The sequence below is a fragment of the Pinus tabuliformis genome, chromosome 8, assembly GCF_031772625.1.
Source record: "Pinus tabuliformis cultivar Carrire ecotype Pingquan chromosome 8, CPIR1, whole genome shotgun sequence".
NCBI classification, from domain to species: domain Eukaryota; kingdom Viridiplantae; phylum Streptophyta; class Pinopsida; order Pinales; family Pinaceae; genus Pinus; species Pinus tabuliformis.
The window spans coordinates 2,041,152,667-2,041,169,882 of NC_142294.1; the positions used below are offsets into that span (position 1 = coordinate 2,041,152,667).

At 39.5% G+C, this 17,216-nt stretch overlaps 1 protein-coding gene across 1 annotated transcript in view; it reads left to right on the forward strand.

The window, feature by feature from the left end:
* LOC149244644 (uncharacterized) overlaps positions 1-17,216 on the forward strand; it is a 138,742-nt gene that overhangs the window by 75,536 nt on the left and 45,990 nt on the right. The window lies entirely within an intron of this gene.

Here is a 17,216-nt window from a genome sequence, read left to right on the forward strand (position 1 = left end):
CAACAGTTCAATTGGGGATGAGCTTATCAGAAGCCCAGAAGCACAGAATGGACCAGTTAAATGAACTAGATGAAATGAGACAAGATGCAATTCTAAGAACCGATCTAGTTCAGCACCAAAGAAGCAAATGGCATGATCGACATATCAAAGAAAAGAAGTTTCAAAAGGGTGATTGGACACTCTTGTTTGATTTAAAATTTAAGGACTTCAAAGGAAAATTTCAAACTCATTGGCTTGGGCCATATGAGATTGATGAAGTCTTTAATAATGGAGCAGTTAGAGTGAAGACTATTGATGAACTTCAAACTCCCTTTATTGTGAATGGCCACCGGTTAAAAGTCTACCACAAGCCACTCTCAAAAGAGGAGTTTGTTAAGTTATTCCAAGGCGATTCTGAAATGAGGCTGGTGGAGAAGAATTCTTCTCCTCCATCAGCCTAATCTCTGTTTCTTTCAATTTCAAAAAAAAAAAAAAAAAAAAAAAAAAAAAAAAGGGAAAAATGAATAAATGTATGAGCCTGAAAACCAATCTCTGATTGGCAGTCTCATGCAGAAAACATAAGGTGAAAATCAGGGTCACCTGACACCTAATGTTTTCCAAAAAAAAATCTCTCTCTCTTTCATTTCCATTTCATTTATTTCATCTCACCATTTTCTTCCATCTTACCATCTTCACTTCACCTCACTGCTTTCCACTCACTCATTCATTCCTTCATTCCATTTCACTTCATTAATAAAGTTTTTTTTAGGCAACTAAAGTATTTTATGCAGCTAGAAGACTTCATTACAGTTTCTGCAGCCATTTGACAATCCTGCAGCCGATTAGCTTTCCTGCAGCCTTCTGTACCTGCACAAGAAACACAGTTTGTCTGAAGAAAATATTTACAGTTCAAAATCATCAAAGACAAGGAGAAAAGGTCATGTGCTAGCAATAAAGTTAACAAAAGGTTAGTAGCAAATCATCAGAAGCCAAATCAAATCAAAAGTGATCCGAGGTATGTTCAAAACTCTAAACCTATGGTTATTTCATTATGCGGAATTTTCTGGGTTATGTCTTGTTGGCCACTAAACGTAATGATTACCCATTCTCTTTTTCCCATGCGACTACAAATCTCCGAATCCTCCACGTCTACCAGCTCATAATAACCACGATTTTTGAAATTACATATGGCTGTTTCGGTCATTAAGGTCTTGTACCCTAATGACGTAACCTACCGCATTACGTCTCTCAGTTCTCGTTCCACAGCCATGTGTCACTCCACAGCCGAGATTAAAGAATGTAGCCATTCCGTTCATCATTTCAAAACCCTCTATGCTCATAACACCCTATTCCTCGCCATCATCTCCCTTATTTCGTTTTCACTCACTACGATTACCTCCATAAACCATCCTCTGTTTTCCCTCTGCCGTATAGCCCGTAAACCTGTGATACAGTCGTATTACGACTGTTAGTCACCGTTTTCACTGTGTCCACGCTAATTCCACCGCTTAACTCTAAATTCAAGCCGTGAATTCCCAGTGTCTGAGGCTGTTAATGCACCGTATACCCTCTGTTCCACAAAGTCTGAACAGGAACCGAGGAGTTACTGTGTGAAGTTACGGAGTTACTGTGTAAGGTCACCATCAAATTTGTGTTTAAACAGAGCTGAGGAGTCGATGGGAAAGCTTTTGAGGGCTGAACCCGAAGGTTCGAAATTCTTGGAGGCATATCCTCAGGTTGAGGAGGCACTACAAAAAGCCAATTGGTTACAATGTATCAGAAAGTTTAAGGGCTACCATAAGGAAGTAACCAAAGCCTTTGCAAGATCATTTAAGGATAAAGACAGTCAGGCAATTGTGGGTGATTTAACAGTTACAGTCAGCGAAGGAAGCATAGCAAGGGCTACCTCTCTTCCACAAACCGGTGAACGTTGGTTCAAAAACCGGGCAGTCCAGGATCAACAATGGAAGCGGATTTTTAAAAACCCAGGTATGGACACAAGTGTTTTCACCAAAGGCATTCCAATTTCCCATGTTAAAGAAGAATGGAAAATTCTATTGTTATTAGTACAAAAGTTTTTCACCTGTGAAGGGAGATTTGGAGTGTTGTATGTCTATCATGGTAAAATTATGTTGCAGTTTCAAGGAGAACATGATATAAATCTTCCTTATTTCCTATTTCAAAGCCTTAGGAAGATGTGTTCCATGGCTCAACGAAATCCACGAAATGTAGAAGCTTACCTCTGTCACCATGGTCTTGTAAAATTATTGATAGAAGAATAGTTAAAAGAAAAACAAGACACATGGGAAAAATTCCTTGTAAGGAATCATTTTGCAGAGCCTGGAGAGTCTTCTATACCTAGAAAAAGCAGAAGGAAGAGAAAAGAAAGTATCTCTAAGACTGATATCTTAGAAGAACAAACTGTGGCAGAAATAGAAGTCCATCATCCTGAACCTGAGATTGAACCCACTGAAGACAGTGCTCAAGAGGTCATCTCAGAAACCCTCTCTGAACTTGCCAAGGAAGCTGCCAAAAAGAAAAGAGAGGACAAAAAGAAACAAAAACAAGATAAGGGGAAATCCATAATCCGAGAAACTGACCAGACCCCAGAGCATTCTAGTGGTGAAGAAAGAGATAACCAGCTTTTAGCAAAAAGGGTAGCTAAACTCCATGAGAAAACTGCCCTCTCTGAGGAAGTAAAAGTTCAAAAACCAAAGGAAAAGGCACAAAAAGAAACACAGAGTGCTGCCACTGTAAGAAGGAGTAGTAGATTGCAGAATAAAAGGAAAGCCACGAGGACACTCTTCGTTGATCTCAGCACACCTGAGAAGGGTGCTACACAAGCAGACCTTGAGGATAGTCCATCACGTGAGGCAGCTACTCCTTCAAGAGAAGACAGTCCATTTCAGCCAGAGTTTGAAACTGAAACTGAGCATGAATATAGTCCAAGGAGGTCACCAATTGTTGACCCAATTCAACAAGAGGTGTACAACTATTATGAGACATTGGAGCAAAACACTGCTGGCCCAAGTAATGTCATACCTCATGAGCAGCAAATAGATTTACTTAAACAAGAAATCTATGAACTTGAAGTGCTGAACCGTCACATTAAACAGAGAAATGAAGAAATGAAGCAGCAAGCTGATATTGCCAAGGCAATCCAAGATAATACCTATCTTCACATGAGCATGTGGCAGAAGAAACACAGCAGACTCAAGAAGAGATGCAGAACGCTGAACAGAGCCTTAATTAACTTGAAATTCAGATGCATGTTCAAGAGGCCAAAGGTTAATGTTTCTACACAAAGGAAGAGAAGGAGGTTGGATGTCCTAGCTGAGGCATCCCAGCAGATGGACTGAATTGTGTTTTCATTGCATGAGGACATGCAATACCCTCGGAGTGGGGGTATGTAGAACCTCTATTCTACACCTATTTGTCTACCATTTTCCTCAACTTTTCCTTATCTTTCCTTCACTTTTGCCTCATTTTCACCATAAAACCTCTCAGATCATTACATTCAGTGTCAATAAGCATGATCAAGCAAGTTTTGCTAATGGATGACTATTTGTTTAGTTTTTGACTTACTTGCAGGAATCCCGCAGCTATCTGAAGATCCTGCAGCCTTTTTGTTAAACACTATGATCCACGTGTCGGTTTGCTAGACGAGCCACATGGGCACTCAGGTATCAGTGTGCTCGAGGTTCCTGTCCCTTTGTTCCAGCCATCCACGTCATTTTTACCCATGGTCAAAGCTGGTTAAGCCACGGTCAACTCAAGGTGGTTTAAACGGTGTTTGAAAGCTGTTTGGTCACGTCACCTTAAATGGTGATTTGTCCATGTTCTACAGATGGCAGGGGACGCAATCCAACATAGGATTTATTATCCATGTCGACAGAACCACTAAACTCGTCCACGCAGCCGTGATGTGTCAAAGGACCTTTAATACGCATACTGTTTTATTGTTTTTCTGTTAACTAGCTGTACGCATAGGCTATCTTAGAAACTCCTATAAATTGATGCGTCTGCGTATGCTCAAGGAACTTTTGGATTAGTTGTAATTTGTTGCACTTGTGTTGAATTTAGAAGCTTTTGTGAACTCTGTTTTCTAGTGCTATTCCAGCACTCTGTTTTGTAAACTTTTTGCAAATGGAGAAATCAATATAGCACTGTTTTGAAGTTTCCAGATCTTTGAGTTCTCTTATGGCTGAATGAACAGAGGGCCCCTGCTCATCTCAGCCTTTGTAAAGTATTTCATGTGCAACATTTCATTATTTTCTTATTTATTTCCTTAAGCATGTATAGTTTCATTTACTTGTTTTCCTTTCTTTTCAGCTGATCAGTGTTATTTCTTTGCAGGTTTCTTTTAGCCCGGGATTTATTTTTATATGTGTTGTGTTTGCTTTACAGCTAATGGTATTTGAAGTTGACAATTCAAGTGCTGCCTTTGTCTTTATAGTTAGTTTTTAATCTTATTTCTCAAAGAGCTGTTAACATACATGAATGATCTTCATCATAAATTATTATCTTTTAAGATCAAAATATCACTAACTTGCAGCTTGTTTGGGTACTTTTTGGACTGTTCTTAAGCTACTTTCTTTCCGTGCTTTACACAGTACATGTGCTTTGAAGCATCGAGTTAGAAAGAGTAAATCATTACCACTAGTCTTTAGAGTAAAAGTTTTGATTTTAAAGTGCTTCCTAGACTATTTCCTCACTACTTTCTAATCATGCTTTCCATAGTACATATGGCTGAAGTAGAGAATTAGAAATAGCAAATTATTATCATTAGTCTTTCAAGCATATTTTTCTCACTTTTATAAATTCCACTTAAGCTACTTTCTTTCCGTGCTTTACACAGTACATGTGCTTTGAAGCATCGAGTTAGAGAGAGATAATCTTTATTCTTGGGTTTTAAAAGTGATTCTCTTTTCTTTTATTAGCAGCAACTTGAACGGTGTCTAGTGCCATTGGTAGTGGTCATTTGCTTTCAAGTTTATTTCAAGCCATTTCAATTCATTTATTCTTTCCAAGCATTTCCTTTCAAGCAATTAGTTAGAGATCACTCCACACACACTTCCACTCATTTAGAATTCACTCTACACACACACCATCACTCACTTGTTTATAAATTCTCACTCCATCTTAGGAACATAATTAACCACAACAACACCCCCCAACGATAAGAAAAACTCTAAGAGGTTACTTAAGTACATATAGTACACCCTCACTTCATCAGCTTACGAGCCCCGGGTTGACAATAAATACTAGCAATTTAGATAACACTAAATTGACTAAACAGTCCCATGCAATCCATCCATAAGCTGTTGCATTAACCCAATCTTGGTCTCATGTCATGATTTTGTAAATTTGATCCAAATCATCATCACTTTCTTCATAGTAGTATACCAGTTCGGTATAGCGTGACCCTTTTGCAGGGTCCAATGGTACTACAACATGGAGCGATTTTCTCTCAGATGACATCGTCTGCTTCTTCAAGTTGATGAATCCATTCATATCGATGGCCTAGTCAATTCCAAGGAGTGCGGGATATGGATTGTTGTCATCAATGATTTCTATCACTTCAAAATCAGTCAGCGCGCTCGCACCTTCTATATCTACAGTGACTCCATGTAGTCGTCCCATAGGGATAATCTTCTGCTGGTTTTCCATCCTCAGATGAATCAGAGGCCACTGCAACACAGGTCTCTCCATCCTCTCCCATGTTTGCTTGGGCAAAATGTTGACGTCGGACCCCAAATCCAAAACAACTTGGTCCATCTCATAGTCTCCTATCTGTGTAGTGAGCCTCATCTCGTGCCTTGCTCTTGCCTTATGTTTACCAATCTTGCGGACCATGCGGTGTCCCTCTGGAGCATTTTCCTTACCGGAACACTTGTTTATAAATTCTTGTAGTCCCTTCACAGCCTTGATATCGCGCAGTAGTTTCATACAAGTCTTCAGAAAGGTGGTAAGCATAGAGGGGTCGACCTTTGTAGGCGTGCTGGTACCTGGCAGTTTGTTCTGACTTCCTGAGGTAGAGGCCTCAGCGAAGATTTTCTTCGCTTCCATGAATGTTTCCTTCATGCGTTCCAGATCAAAACCTATCTCCTTTTCCGGGGCCTTGTGGACCCATCCACCTTCTTCAGGTTGTTTTCCCTTATCATGACCAGTTGTGATCCTGCTTCGCAAGCCCTCATCATTTTTAAGTTCTGCGTAGGATGTTGGGGTTGCACCTTCTTCTCCTACATATTGGCTATCAGCACATGACATTCTTCGATTGTGTGGTCAATTTAGTGCAGTATTGACATGATGGGCATGTCTGATTCGTACACTCCCATGCCTAGTGTCTTGACGTTCCGCAATTGTAGCAAATGACCTGCCCACGACCTCTACTAGGTCCTCCTCCTCCTTGGCCTCGTCCGCGCCCCTGATATCCTCCGCATGCTCCCCCAATTCCTTGATCTGGAGGCCAAGTTTCTACTTGCATTTGATATGTACGTGTCCTCTCCATCATTAATGCATAGATATGGTAGTGGCACACATCATGGCGCACCGATTTGCAGAAATCGCAGAACAACTACTGTGGTGTCTGTACAAATTTTTGCAACAAATGATAGTTATCTGTTACATGTTTTCCAGCCACTTGACAAATAGCGTACCATAGCGCGTGCCTTGTACTTGGTCCTGCTAGAGCTTCCTGTCTCAAGGGCATGGGTCCCCCCCGTGATATAGTTTGTGAAGACAGGATAATGATCTTTATAAGGGCCCTGGCTCTTACACTTGAGGCACCAGACTTCTTCGCACACCTCTGGCCTGGCCTCTTTTCTTTTTTCAAGCTATGCAATTCCAAACAGAGGTTTTGCAACTGTGAGTGAATTTTTTGGACTCCCAAAGAAGCATCCTGAATAGGTGTTTCAAGTAGTATCATCGCAATTTCTAGAGCTTCTGCCTGAGTTCCTATCTTTTGTTGTGATAAAGAAATCCTTAGGTGGGGTAGGAGCGAGGCTATAAATCACTCACGATGCTAACTATATGTGAGATGCATATTAGCTTCTCGGATCCCACACTTCAATCTTTGATCTAATTCCTAGGGCATTTCACCAGGCCTCATCGTGATTTCCTTGAATCCCACTACTAATTGTGAGTCAGACTTGGGCATACCGAATTATTTATTCAAAGCAGTCTTAATGTTTGCTAACGATGCCAAGGGATTATTAGTGTAGTACTTGATGTACCATGCTAGCACGTGATCCTACAGAGCAATAACCAACTACACCTTCTTCATATTATTATTTGTAATTTTTTATGCTTTCCACACACTATTCACAACAAACCAAAATTGATTTGCGTCCTCACTCCCTATACCCTTGAAAACTATCAAATTCATTGTATTTGACATGTTGAACGGTGGTGGTGTGGGTGAAGGTGTATGTTCTGGAGGTGAATTTGTAGGTGGAGTGGACGGTATGCATGGAAAACCTTGTCTTATCAACTGGAAAACACTCTGCAGTGAAGCATGTGCTGCTCCCTTGTCATCGCTCATAGGAGGTCCAATCAACGACTATATTCAGGGCCTGTTCTTCCCCTATCTCTCAAGAGCTTCCCACTTCGCATAGCTCCAAACATCAAGGTAGTGGCATAACTCGTTTCTCAGACAACATCATCTTAATCCAAGTATTAAATGATCTTAGATACTTACCTTGTGGTCCCTTGAAGAAGCGTCGCTATGCTTCATTGTAACTGACTAAGGTGTCGACCGCAAAATCTGTAACAAATCCTCTGATAACCTGATCAAGCCAATGGTCAACAACGTGTGCGATATTATCTTTAGAAGCTTCGAACCTCCACACTAATTCTAGAGTCCACACTATTGGACCGTCAAGCTTCCACCTTCCTTGGTCGTCTACCAATTTAGCTATCCACTCATATGGCTCGATCGGGAAGGTGCAGAAGAAAATCTCATGTATTTCTGTGTATAAGTATTTGTCCAACCACTGTTCTTTTGACAGGCGTGGATTTCTATTTTCCTGCGCCATGAATTCATGAATCTTTTTGTCCAACCACTTCCCAATTTCCTTCTTGGTCGGATTCCAGTGATGCGACATCACACGTCTCCTTATGCAAATCCTGATCCGGGCAAGGGAACCATTTGTTGGCTTAGTGGGTCCTGACCTAGGTTCAGAGTTAGTTGCACCAAACAAAACCCTACACTGTTGGCCTTTTCAACATCAATTCGCAAAGCACAGACTGAAGTCTCACCAGAAGTAGTATGGGGGGATGCTGGAACCAAGTTTCCGCATCTGGAGATCAATGTGATGTCTTTTTATGCCCTATATCTTCCTTCACGCGGATCTATAAGACCTTAGGGCTTGGTACTGTAGTTTCCCTTTGAACGGCCTCTAGACCTCTGCAAAGGTCTCCGACTGGCTTTTGCGGACCCTAAACAAGCCAATTAGCTACTTACGTGCACATTATATTGACCTTACATCAGTATCTACTCAGATCTACCTAAGTGCCCAATAACTTAACAAAAAGTGTTATGAACTTCGCTTAATCACTTAACATTGATTGCGTTCAGGTAATAAGACAGATCAAGTAAATTGATGCATCAATACATAATTATTTCATAAAGACATCATTTCATCACAACATATATCACAATCATACATAACAGAAGTAAAGAGATAAAACACATGAATTTCTGCAACAATCTTCTTTATTGATCTTTAGAATAGGGTTATAGACTCAAAAATTCCCTATGCACTTAGCTGTAGAGGTCCGTGCACTTAGCTATGGACACTACTCTAGGCCTCTGCTACTGTGCACTCAGCTGCAGAGCCTCTTCCCCCTCTAAGACTACTTCTCTACACTAACTCTCTAGAATCCTTTCGTCGTACCCATACACAAAACCATAGATCTAAATCTGCCTTAGACTTTCTAAGACACACTTATTTATACAATCCCATGGTCCGCAGACCATGGGTAGATCTTCAAAAACTAACTTATGTTTACATAACGAGGGTAAAAACCTTTTTGACCCTTAACAACTCTGCGCTCTGCATCCACAATTCACGGAGACTTTACATCTTTTTACATCAAAACTTGGGTTTTTCCCCAAAACTGACTCAGGGGACCCCATCCCAACACTTTATATATTTGTTTAACCATTGTCAACTCAGTCAAGTAGAGTAAGGAGAGGGGTAAAACCTTAACAAGTATGTTAGAGGTATATATAAACATCCTTCTCTGAAGGGACAACCTCTTCTGCTCTCAATAAGTCAGGATCCTTCTTCCGCATCATGAAATAAATAAGTTCCTATGCACAGTTCTTTGAAAATGAAATGAAATGAAAAATAAAATATAGGTGAAAGAAGAGAAAGAATTCTTGTGCAAAAAGGTGAAGCAAGTAACTTCGCCAGGGTACTATCTAGGCTCGCTGGCAATGGAGAAATGCTTGTGGTCCTGAAGTGAATCTGTTAGGGTACTGTCCATGCTTGCTGGCAGCGGAGCAACACCAGAGATGAAACTAAAACTCTGACAATATATATTACTTGTGCATCAATATACCCCTCATCCCTAATCGAAAAAACTCATTTTGACTTGGCTTTGTATGTGTGCTACTGATAAAGAGAAAGGTAGGAACTAAATCTTTAACTCAAGCTAGTGAAGAAGCTATGACGATCAAAGAATTGAACAATACTTCTGGAAGAGTTAGACTGAATTTGCACAAGACAAGGTCCATACAGAGAGCTGGAGTTTTACCAATGTGTTGCCAATGTTGTAGCAGCTACAACTACCCCCAAAATTTTACCTATGCCTCGTTTTGGAGCCTCCCTTCTAAATCAAAACAACTCATCTCACATTGACCCAAGTACTTGTGCTTTGAATGAGTTTCATATTTTGCATTATGGCTTGTGTTTTCTTGCTTGAATTACTGTTTAACCCATAAGCGGATCTATTGAATTGGTTTCAACTCAGTTCCAGGTTTGCCTTAGTGAACTGCACAATCCTTGAGGGCAACCAAACTTGCTCTTGGGAATTGTGAATTCCAAGCTAATAATGAGCCTTCAGCTCCAAAATTGCGCAGGGCCAACTGAAATCCTGTCTTCAGCTGGGAAATTGCGCAGAGCATGAGAGGCAGCTCATAGCCACTCAACTAAGAAATTATGTAGAATCTTCTCCCTCAGAAGCTTCTTAGTGCATGAGTCGGTGAGTTTCCAAGTCCTTTCTAGAGCTGCGCAATCTCTTCGGGTAATGCATGACAACTTTCCTGAAAAAAGAAAAAAAGAGAAAAGAGAAAAATCATCCCTAGAAAATAGGGACCTATGTTTAGCAGTCTGGAGGAGCCACTTGAGTTATTTTGGAAACTGCTGCTAAGTGTTTCTTTTTCCTTGATTTTTGGCCTTCGCGCCATAAACCCTAAATTGACCAAATCTATTTAACCAATGCAACTAGATCTCATTTTCACATTCTATCTTGGAGATTTGGCATTCCTGAGAAGATCAAGGAATCTCCAGTGCGATCATTGTTGCTTTTCCGGGTAAGTATTGCTTTTGCTAGTCTTTTACTGCTTTTTCTGTCACTTTTGTTTGTTTAGCTTGTGAGAGTGTCGTTTCACTCATTTTTTTGAATGACCGCTAACGTTTCAACTTGTTTTAGCTCACAAAAGTGTTTTTTTAAGTTTTGCATTTCCTTTCCCAAGCATCGCATGCATCATGCAGTTTCTTCACTAACGGTCATTGTTGCGGTGACTCTCTCCACTTGATTTGTTTTCCTTCAGTTTGATTGATTCCTACACTTGTTTCACTTGCATGCATTATCATTCACTTAAATCTGCACCCAACATCATTCAATCCTTTAGATATATTCGATTTCTCGCTTCCCTTGGGAAGATCTGGGCTTCCTTGCCCCATATCTTGCTTTTCCAAGCATGCACTGCACATTTCTGGAGCTCAAGGCCTTGACCTTGGCTTCTAGAATTGCACAGAGGTTGCTCAGACTAGCTCCAACTACGCACTGCGTAGTTCCAGAAGCCAGCCCTAAGCCTTGGCTACTGAGACTGCGTAATGTGTAGTCTCTCCTGGCCTGTGCCTTGACTGGAGTGCGCATTTCATAGTTCCAGTCAGCAAGACCTCCCCACTGACTATTGGTACTGTACAATGCACAGTTCGAGTTGGTAGCTAGTCACCTTTGTGAGCTAATATTGCGCAATCCTTCCCAGCAGTTACTAAGTTTGTTGCTCGCTCTGTTCTTCAAGTGCTTTTGGTTTCAAGCTAACATTTGCATGCCATGAGTTTCCTCTCTGTCTCCAGGTACAACAGTTGTTGGGAAATTCTCTACCAGTTATGGGTCACATGGCTTCCAAGAGAGCTGAATCAAAGGATACTATTGAGAGTAGCATTGGGGAAGCAGTTGAGGATGTGTCAGTGAATTTGCCAGTTTTTGCAAACACTCAATTGTTCTTTGAGAAGGGCATGAAGTTAACATGGCACGAAATCAAGGATATATTTGTAGGGGACTTCAAGGAAGACTTAGAGGATCGACAATTTTATATCAGTGTCCACCGATCAGGCTTACATAAGGTTACATGCAGGTACCTCACCTTCCCATGTGCGGACATCATCCACTAGATTGTGTCACACAGAGATCCAGAGGCTATGACATTGAGAAATGCTAGTGGGATACAACTTTCAAACTTCAGGGCGAAGAAATATGATCAAATGTATCATTTACCTCAGTCGGTGAGCTGCATGGACTCACTTTTCTATGCCACCCACAACTTTGTGAACACCAGAGATGTTGTAACATATTTTGGTACGCTAATTCTTTTTTTTAATTTTCAATGAAAATTGCCAATTTCCTTTTGGCTAAATGCTTGAACATATACTTTTTATGATGATGATGATGATGGTTAACGTCCACTGAGACCAAATTGGTCTATCGGACCTACAATTTTCTTAATTTTTACTTGTCTGGCTCCTCGTCTTTCTTGGCGAGATTGGTGTTGTAGCTTTCTTTTTTTTCTCTACGATCTTCCAACTTCCTTTATCTTGCATCTCCTTCATCTCTTCGGGTTCTTGGGACATTGGTGTCTTAGCTTCGCGATCTATTGTGTTCGTTCTTTTGAAGATAGTCGGAGAAGAAGTTTGGTCTGGGAGATCTGCTTTGCTGTTAAATGAAGATTTATTTTCTGCGGTATTCGAATCCTCATAATTGTTGATTTGCTGGGGCGGGATTTCTCCTTGCTTGTCTTGAGAGTTGTTTCTTTCTTCCCTGCTTTCTTGTGACTCAGAGTTTTCTCTAGAATATTCTTCTTTGATAACAGTGTAGTGTTCTTTTTGTGCTCCTTCCCACCATGTAGATCTGTGGTGGTTTTTTCTAGCAAAATTTTTCTCAGAGGCTTTTGGGCAATTTTTGGCTAGATGCCCTGTCTCAAAGCAGGATCGACATCTGAAGAGGACACTTTCATAATCAAGTTTCTGGTTCCACACATAGTCTTTACTTGTTAGATTTATTTCAGCTGGGAATCCAGCGCTGAAGTCCATTTCCACACAGATGCGTGCATAGGTGGTTCTTGCATATTCCTCTGTTTCTGGGCACCTGCAGTAAAATTTCCCAATTGCATTTCCGATGGCTTTTAATGAGGAGAGATTCCAAAGATGCAAGGGTAGGCTTGGCAATCTCACCCAAACTGGTGCTGAGGTTATCACTGTTGTAGAGGGATCGAATGATGGGTCCCATGGCTTCATGAATAGGCCTGATTTTTCCCAAAACCAAGGGCCGGAATCTAGAATACATTGTCTGCTTTCAGGATTTTCAAAATCTACTATAAAGAAACCCCTAGCACAGGGGTAGATATTAATTTCATCAGAAATGACAGGCTTCCATACCTCTGAAATCCAATTGTGGAGTGCTATCAGCCGCGGCCAAAAACCATTGAACCGGCAAATTAGGGCACTTTCGGAAAACTTCAAAGCTTCATCGAGTGAGGCCTGGACCACTTGGATAGTGGGAGCTGGGGCTTCACTGACGATATGGGCAGGAGATTGCCCTCCAGAGGCAGATGAGCCACCAGTGATTTTTGCGAAGCTCAGAGCCATATTTTACTTGCCCGTAGAACCCAGCCTTAGAAAAATAATTGTAAAATACAATTTTAAAATAATTGTATTTTTATAAAAATACAATTGTATATTTTTATGAAAATATTTATTTAAAATTAAATTTATGTTATTTTAAAATTTAGGGTTAAGCCTAATCACAAAGGCAATGTTCATCGATCAATCCGGTAAGCTAAATTTCAAAGTCAAAACAACACGTTCAGATTAAGGATAAAAAGTATGAAACTTTCAACGGTGATGACAAGTGCTTGCAAAATCAAAGGCACATATTACATTTCAGACCCCCTCAAGCTTTTCAACATTTAATGGAGGGGGGGTGGTCCGAAATAAGTTGTTGTAAAAAAATTCTTCCTCCACGTGGCATCATCTGGGGCATTTTGGCCCCCCCAGCTACAAAACCATTTATCAGCATGGACCCCCTCTGAAATCCACTGGTGGTTTCAAGGAATAGCGCAGAGGTTAATCTGCGAAGAAGGGTTTAAGGTGGCAGAGATACTTTTGCAAAATGTGCACTCTATTGATGTTTTAGTTTTTATGCACTTGGTTATGGTTCTGTGGAATAGCTCCTCTAGTAGACATACAGGCTTTATGTGTTAGGTGAAAAATTCAATTACCACAGAAAACCATAGAGTTCCTGTGACTGTAAGTGGTTTCAACTACAGATATACAAGTGGCATGACACCTGGAGCTCAAATTGTAGTCTACAAGGAAATTACAGGGGAGGATACTTGGTAAATGTGGGAAATACAATTGATTAGAGTAGAACTTGGCAATGGTCTTAGGCACCAGTACGATGACAACCCATGTGGCAGGAGTTGCAGCGATGATCAAACAAAATCATTCGAATTTGCATCCGACAACTATTGCTTCTACTATGATGACGACTACATCAACGACAGATCACTTTGGAAAATCGATTCTTGCAAAGAGTCTATGGGGTCATACTTACCATTTGAAACATAAAACTTTACAACATAAATCGAAGTCTTCAGTGGAAAATGGATTAAGAAGTTGTCAGTGCAAGGCAAAGAAGGGGATTCAATGGTCAAAGAAAGTTTTTATTTGCATCTCATTTAAAATTTTCGCAAGGTTTTCAGACAGTGAAATTCCACTGCAGATTCTGGACAAACGATGGCAAATTTCAAAAATCCGGAATGTGGGTTTTGTGTAGAATCATGTTAATTAAGTGCATGGTGGGAATTTTTTCCAGATTCTGAACAGTTAGGGATATTTCAAAGGTTCTCTGAAGGGTACACAGCCATATTTCCTCATAAATCCATTTAAATGAATTCCATGCATGTATATGTCGCAATACATCCCTATTGCATTAGAACCATACAATATGATCATGGCAGTTCAATAATCTTATTTAACACAACATATTGATCATCAATATAATGTAAGATTAGATTTTCCTCTGTGCCTTGATGTGAACAAGACAAATTTTGGGTAAGGTTATCAAAAAAATATGGGGTTAATTTGATGTAATTTTCAGTTCTTAGCTTCCAAATTTTCATAAGTACAGAGTGCCATAGTTGGAAATCATGTTGCTCTAAGTTTGAACTTTTTACATTCTACATAGTATTTCCAAAAGAAATATTAGCAAAAAATGATAAGGTTCCACTTTCATCACACCAAAGTGGATAATCATGGAACCATGGAGAAATAACATGCTAAATCTGGAGCATGAGAAGCTCTTGAATGAAAGGAAGATACCAAGATTGTAATTTTTATAATACAGAAAGAGATGTTCTTCAAATACATTAAAGGAACATTGTACATGAAATGCTCTCATGATATCTCGTCAAAGTTAACTACCTGAAATAAACAAGAGTGATAAAATTTTTGTTATTTAAAGGAACGTGAGCACAAAATCTAAGGTTTTGGCACTCCTAGAAGCATTGAAGATGATTATGTTGTTGATATTATTGAAAATATTTTATGTTTCAAGCTATCATCTTAAAGGAATGCTTTTAAAGGAAACCTAAAGAGACAACAGGGAGACATTGTAGGTGCAGCATCAAAGTATAGTGAGACATTGGCCGTATGTCTTGTGAAAATTCCAAAAGGAAAAAGAAAAAGTGTTGTGAACCAGCTGGTGTTTAGGTGGGGAAATTGACTCAAGCAGTTCAATAAATGAAGGCAGAATATTAGCACTAGTGAACCAACTCCATATTTCAAGGCAAGATACTTGCAATAGTTCCAGATTTCTGGCAAGTAATTAAGAGATATTATTTATTTTTAGTATAATGTTCAGGATTTTATTCCTGAAAGTTTGTAAAAGTTTATCATTTTGTATTTTTATGTATATTTGATGAATTGTAATAAGAAAGGGGTGTGGGATTTTGATGCCAAGGCTCTTCACTTTGTAATAGCTTCTCTTATTGATTTCTAATGAAAGCCTTATGGCTTTGGTTTGTCAGAATTTTGTGTTTCTTGTATGTTTTTCCAATATTTCCATATCTGTTTTCTGCACATTTTCACAGTATTATAGAAGCCCTGGGTAAGAACAGATTGGGTTTCAATCTCTCTGAAACCCCTTGCAGATTTATAATTGTTTAAAGAGATTAGTATATCAGACTGTTTGTCTGATCTAGCTCCTCTTTGAAATTGGTTATTGTTTGTCCTTGTATTTTCTCATAAATATGTTTTGTTGGGCTGTAGAAATCTTCTACATGCATCCAAATCTTCCTAGTTGTTAAGTAATTAGTCTGGCTGCTCAATTATTAGGAATCTCCTTACATTCTTCTGTCAATTTCTTATACAAATCAAGTCGTTCTGTCAGGCTGGAAGCTGACACTTTCAGAAGGGACCCTATGAGAGAGGCCTTTAATCATGAGTAGGGATTATCATTGATTGCCAACCATCCCCAATTAAAACCATAAATATGGCCATTGTGCTTCAAAGGCTGCTTCTCACTGACATGTGAACAACGTTAAACAAAGCCTCGTAACAACTGAGGGAGCCCCCTCTGGTTCAAGGGCTAGCTTGAACCTAAAGGCTGGTTGAGTTGGTTTCATGGCGTAGTTTTTGCAGCCAAGGACTACCTACGGGAAACAGGTACAACATTTGGCACCGTTGCTGGGGAGCGAAGTAATGAAGATATCTTTCTCCGGGGAGATCTATTCTTTGCTGGTGAACAAGGAGTAGGAAATTAGTATTGGTTGCATTTTTTTCACACGACGACTCCACTGTGTCATATGGCGATTCCACTGGGTAATTGATCCCACTGTTTCAAAATTTCAGCTGCCTTTACTACTATGCAATGTTCATTGATACTTGCAATCAACAGCATATGTCTTTCCCTCTCAGCCATGATCAGAAATCTAACATGTCTACAGAGGAAGAATCTTTTAAAATACCCCTGTGAGTATAATTTTTCCATGGAATTTTGTGTTCATATTGTATATATTCTTCAGATTTTCAGCTGCTGGTAACATTGTTTTTCAATAGATCCAATCTGCACTTGGTTACATTGGAAAACAGATTTCACCTAACAGTGTAACGTTTCCAGTTCAGTTAGATAGAAGTGTGGGGATTAAATAGATATTCAGAGTTTCAGTATGCAGTAAATCAACATGTTCATTATTTATGAATGGTGTGATACATTAGTTTATATTTTCAGTCTAGAACTTTTAGTTTTCAGTATGAAAGAGTATCCGGATTAGCGCTGGCATATGGTTTCATTTCGTAGTTGCATGTTGTAGTCTACACTAGCAGGATATTCAAATGATAGGGTTAATCCAAGAGTTGGTTATGGCAAATGATGGTTGATGATTAGGTTTACAATATGACTCCATGCCCAACACTAAAAGGCAACTGGTCTACTAGTTCCCTGCATCCCACAGGGGGAAGTAGTCCCCATTGGAGCCGATGTTGTAACATATTTTGGCACACTGATTTTTTTTTTTTTTTCTCAATCAAAATTTCCAATTTCCTTTTGGCTAAATGCTTAAACATATACTTTTTATATTTTTTTATAATATAAATTCAATTTTAAAATAATTGTATTTTTATAAAAATATAATTGTATATTTTTATGAAAATATTTATTTAAAATTAAAGTTATGTTATTTTAAAATTTAGGGTTAGGCAATGTTCATCGATCAATCTGGTAAG